We start from the raw sequence: 6000 nt of genomic DNA, 5'->3' as shown, positions 1-6000 counted from the left end.
GAAAAATACACCAGTAGTAAGATTTGGAAGGAAAAAAGATCCAGAGGAATATCACCTATTGCTATGAGCTAAGGATGAAAGATGACAAGAGTAACAAAGGAAGAAGGAAACACGAATAGGTGAAATGATTAAGTAGGCAAAGAGGTACAGAGATTTGGGCACAAGCAAATGAATGATGGGGATGAATTAAAGATGAGCGAACTTGAAAAAGAAAATGCAACAGGATGAATGAGGAAAGAGAGCCTTTCAAGGAGTTTTGCGAGGGTTTTGAGTAGATGGTGTAAGAAGGATTTGAAATGACTACGTAAATCATGGAACAAGAAGGGGTTGATTTAGAGGACCGGGGACAGGGAATGTGGGAGGTAATGAAAGGTATGAGCTGGAGAAAAAAAATAATAAATTTGAGAACTGTTAAGGGAAAAGAGTCAGATAAGTCCTGGGTTGAAGCAGAAATCAGTTAAACGGATGCCAGTAGAAATGAAGAAAGACAACGGTGATTAAAATACTCTTTCATTTTTCATGAAGGAGAAGTTAGAGACAACGGTAAAAGTTTGCTCTAAATGAGATATAGTGGAAATGTTCTGGAAAGGGAGATGAGAAATGGAGGGAGGAAAGCAAAGAGACAGAAAGGTCACAGAAGGACCAAATAAATAGACATTTGGGGTTGGAAACAAGCTAGCGTTACTGAGGACCTACTATGTGCCAGAGAGTACTCAGTGCTTCCACTTATACCTGCTGGCTCATCCAACTTTCCCATCACCCAACTTACAAGAAAGATAATTAAGGCTCAGAGAGGTAGTGAATCACTAAAATTAGCCAACTAGTAAGTGATCGAGAAATGAATTTGAGCTTACGTCAAAGAGAGGTCTGAGTCAAAGAAACAGCAGTAATAGAAATGTTTACAGTGATCTAATTTGGAGACATCAACAGTAAAAGGAAAAGCTTCAAGATTGACCTTCATCTTATAATTGCTCCTGTACCAACGGATGGAGTTGGGCTCTGCATGGTTTAAGATGCTGAGGTTGGCAGACCTAAAAGGAGAGAGTGTCTGTGGGGAGGTGGCTGAAGGGAAGAAAAGGAAACACTATGCTGGGTGATAAATGGATTCAATGTGCTGCAGGGAGCAAGGCAGGATTAAAAGAACGAGGTGAATTACAGAGAGGGCCATGATTGAAGCAAGAGAAAACAAACGGTGGACAGGTGTGGGTACAAAGAGGACTGATGGAGGATTGAGCTTAGATAGAGTAGAGATGGAGCAAGAGATAACAAGCTCTTCTCCTGAAGTGGAGTTTGTGTTCTAGACATCATTTTGAAGCTTCAAGAAGAAAGACTTTAAAAAAAAATCACTTGAATCATGGAAATCTGGGAAGGGAGAAAAGAAGGAAGGAGGGAAAGAAGGAAAGGAGGAAGGAATAAAAGGAGGGAAGGAGGGACAGACAGATAGACAGAGGGAGGATAATGTACTCATTGTGGAAAACCAAAAGGATGGGTCTCTTTTCTTCACTGCAGAATTATGGCTAGTGCCTAATACAATACCTGTCTTAGACTTAAAAGTCAAGAAAGGCGTGATTATTCATTAACAAAATACTGATTTTGTGTCTCTACCCTATGTCAGAGCTAGCTTGTACAAACAGGGTGGTAAGCAGGACATACATGGCCTTTGATCTCTTTGAGTTCCCAGTCTAGAGGGGAAGACGCATCAAGGAAATACACTAATAAACGGACAATTATTAAAATATGTAATGAGTGCAATTAAAATATATATGAGGAGATGTGAAAGGAAATAACAGGGAAGTCAGAGAGGAGCTAGCTTGAACTGGGGGCTTAGTCATCTTAGAGAAAGTGCTTTATGCACTAAGACTCACATGTAAACAAAAGGTAGCAAGGTGAAGTCTGGAGGGAGATCCCTCCAGGCAGAAGGAAGAGCCTTTGGGAAAACACTGGGGACACAAGAGCTTGAAACATTCCAGGAACAAAAAAGAGGTGTTTCTGGCCACAACAGAGTGATGGTGCTGAAGATCTTGTCAAATGGGGCTGGAGAGGAAAACAGGGAGTGAGATACCAGAAGATGTTTGGATTTACTTATAATGTTAATAGAACCCATTATGGGCTAGGCATTTTCACATATGTGATCTCATTAAATTCCCATAATGATCCTGAGAAATGGGTATTACTTTTTCCTCCTTTCACAAATAAGAAAATGAGGTCTAATAGGGGCATTATTGAGTGATTTGACCCAATAGGTAAATAGCAGAGATGATATCTCAGCCAAGCCTGTCTCTCCCCAATCCTTGCTTCTCCAAAACACTAGGCTGTCTCAGTCACATGGTCTGAATAGATGGAATTTTTAAAAAACAGAATAGAGTAAGGTGGGGGAAGAAGGAAAGGAGAAAAACGTTACAAAACTACCTAGAAAGGCAAATATGAAATATTCAAGATGAAGCAAGAGGAAGCATTTGCTGGGGAGCGGGGGAGCTGGAAGGGGTTAGAAAGAATGAAAAGGAATTTCAGATCAGTGGAGTCAGAGATGGGGGTATGTGGGGACCCTCTAGGAGAATAAATTACATCAATCATGAACTGTAACTAATTAAATCAATAATGAACTGTGACTTAGGAGGAGAGGGGAAGGGTGAGAAGAGTGGTACCACTGGCCACAAGACAGGGTATCAGAGTGTGAATAGGGAAGTCCTAGCATCCTGAGGGTAGGTGGGAAGGGTTGGGGCAGAAAGGTGGCGTGCTGTGGCAGAGAGAGCAAGGACTTAGGAGTCAGGCAGATGTGTGTTCCAACACTTGGTTACTGCATGATCAAAGTCAAGTTTCTTAGCTTCTCTGAGCCTCAAACGCCACATCTATCAAATGGGGATAACAAGCCTCCCTCCAGATGTTGCTGGAATTAGACATCAAAACAGCAGTTATAATTTATCGAGCGCCTATTTTGTTAAGCACTTTGCATAATGGTTTCTGAAGCCTCACTACCACCAGGAGGCAGGAATTGTTATCATCATTCATTGATGTTCTGCATAAAGTTTTGAAGCTGCAGAGTATGTGTTCAGAAATATGAGTTCTTTTCCTGTGGTTGTTCCCGATTCGACACTGCCTACTAGATAACTTAGGTCCTCCTTCAAAATGAACAGCAAATTCCTTGCCTGCCTTTTTTGTCTTGTCTCCAATCTCTCCTCTCCCTCTCAATGAACTTCCTCCATTTCCCTTCATGAGCTTTGCCCTCGCTGCCTTCCATTTGTTTCCACTTTCTGTTCTCGGTCAGGTGTGTTAGTCACAAGCAACAGAGACCAATTCTGATAATTTAAGCAGTAACAGAATTCAGTAGTGATATTACTCAGAATATCCAGGAGGGCACGGTATCTGGGCTGAAAGTCTGTGAAGTTGAGAGCAGCACTCCAAATCACATCACAGAACTGGCTGACGCAGCTATTGTTGTAGCTGCAGCCAGGCACCAAGAAGGCATTTCACACTTTTGACACCAAATGACACTGGGCTCTGAGCAGCAGTGTTAGAACGATTTCTACTAGTGATGAAATCGGGATGTAACTGCCCCACCTGTTACCACTTTGGTCCCCAAGTGGATTCTGCCTAATTCCAGCTTCCTTCCCAGAATCTGGGGTGGGTGAATCTGATTGGTGAATTCTGAGTCATGTGCTCAAGTCCTAGATGCAGTGGAGGCTGAAAGTATCTGGAAATTGTAGCCTCTTCATGGTAGGTGGGCTGTGGCTTAGAGAGTAAAGCCCCCTATAAGGGATTCATCCAGATGCTGAGCAGTTGCCAGGAATGCCAAATGGCAGATTTAACCCCATGCTACTAGTCCTACATGGCTCAATTCCAATGCCACCTCCTCTGGGAAGCTTCCTTTGATTTCTCCAAGCATATGTTTCAGAACACCTCATAAAAGAAACACATGTCTGTCTGTCTGCCTGCCTGCCTGCCTGCCTGCCTGCCTGGTATCTGAGATATTTCTGTGTTCTCTCATCCCCACACCTCCCTCCACATCGTTATAAACTCTCCAGGGGCAGGAGTTGTGTTTATGCATCTCTGCATCCCCTTATAGTGCCTGGTAGGAGCCCTAGATATTTGGTGGTGAATGAATGAATGAAAGTGTTGGTCTCATTCGACAGGCCTTTGTACCAGGGGTCCATGAAGGACTTGCACAGACTCTGCCTTACATAAGGGAGCCCTTTTTTCCTGGTGTGCACTTCTATAAATGGACTATGTCAGCATATTTGAAGAAAGGGGCATAGAAAATCAGAAAGCCCCGTTGCACAGGATAGTGGCGGATTGTAAGGGTACAAAGGAGAGACTGAGGGAGCCAGGGCGACATATTCTGGAGGAGTAAATGAACTGGAGCAGGCATCAGAGAGGCAGGAGACAATTTAGAATCAGAGGACTTGAAAAGCCAGAGTTCCACACCCCCGCCCCCTCCTTGGGTTCACAGATTAGTAAACTGAGACAGGAGAAGCATACCTTACACACCTCAGAGCTGAAAAAGACCCAGATGCACTCATGTGGATGTGCCTTTCACAACATCTTTGATAGGTGGGCTTTTCCAAGGTCACTGAGGACAGTGTGTTTCAGTGGAAACAGCCAAGGCTTTGGAGCTTGGAGTTCAGATCTTAGCTCTTGTGCTCATTAGCTGAGTGACCCTGGGAAGTCCCTTTACCTCCCTGACCCCCTGATCTCAGTTTCATCTGGAAAATGGGAATCATAATACCCATCTCATTGGAGTATGTTTATGTATAAAAGTTAACACAGGTACATGTCTAGCACTTGGAGAATGCTTAATAAACAGTATAATTAAGTCCAAGTTCACAAAACTGGTTTTGATTTTTCCTTCTTTTAAGTCCTCTTCCTTTATCCAAAGTCATGAAAAAGTAAATAAAATGTGCTGGGAGCGGGAAAAAGGCCTTTCCTATGAAGGGTTAAATACAGAAAGGAGAAAAGAGGCAGAAGAGGGAAGAGCTAAGATGAGAGAAGTTAATGCACGGAGGAGACCACACCAAAGGTGTGCAGATGGGCAAGAAATACCGGGAGACGGGAAATGGCTCACAAATAATAGGTAGGAAGCATTTATAAGATTAAAGTCAAGACAAGGTTAAGAATGAAATGAGTGGAGAGATGAAAGAGAGAACAGAGAGAGGAAAGAGGAAGAAAAGGAGGGGAGTAGAGAAGGCGGGGCCCCTCAAGGTCCAGATTCCTGCAGAGGTGATGGCTCGCCGGGGGATACCAGGTATGTGGGTCAGAGAGAACCTACCCAGGGCCAAAAGGCTGCCCTGTGTCCGAAGACCTAGGTTTAGAGCTCAGCTTGAATCCAGGAGAAAAACGACCGGGCTTGGGGGTGGGGTGGGGCGGGGTTGAAGAGTCGGTGAACAGACCTCTCCTCCGGGAGGGGGGCAGAGGATGTGGGAGCCCGTGGGAGCCAGAAGCAGACAGAGTAGTAGGTCTCTACCTCGCACCCTTTTCAGGAATTTTACACGCAGAGCAGCCAAGTAGTGCTGTCCAGGTTGGGAACAGGATCCAGAAAAAAGCGCTGGCTTGCAGGGCGGCAGCTGGGGGCCAGAGCATCCTCCTGGAGTCAGTGCAGGAGGGTGGGGGCCTTAGAGGGTGAAGTTCGACAACCCTTTGTCCATTAGCTGTTGGTGCAACCTCCGAGGCCTGGGTAGATGGGAGAGGTGAGAGAAGGAATGCCTGAGTTGTGGGCAAGTGGGTGGGCAGGGGTCTCAAAGGCCACGAGGAATTATTTCAGGGACTAGGAAAGGGTACAGGACTTGCTATTGGGCTTGAGGAGAGACGAAGTTGTCTTGACCGTCCTTAGGCGCCCCTACCCCCCAGAAGGCGGGGTCTGGAGCAAGGCTGGGCTAAGGCGCGGCCCCAGGTGCAGCCTCTGGGTTGGGCCAGGGGTGGGGTAAAGCTGGGCGAGCTGGGTTGAGCCCAGGGGAATAAGGGGAAGCACCCGGGGTCCCTAAGTCTTAGGAATTTGCAGAGGGGTGC

The sequence above is a fragment of the Monodon monoceros genome, unplaced genomic scaffold (assembly GCF_005190385.1).
Source record: "Monodon monoceros isolate NGI ecotype Baffin Bay Population unplaced genomic scaffold, NGI_Narwhal_1 Super_Scaffold_5, whole genome shotgun sequence".
NCBI classification, from domain to species: Eukaryota; Metazoa; Chordata; class Mammalia; order Artiodactyla; family Monodontidae; genus Monodon; species Monodon monoceros.
Note: the sequence above shows the minus strand (reverse complement) of the source record.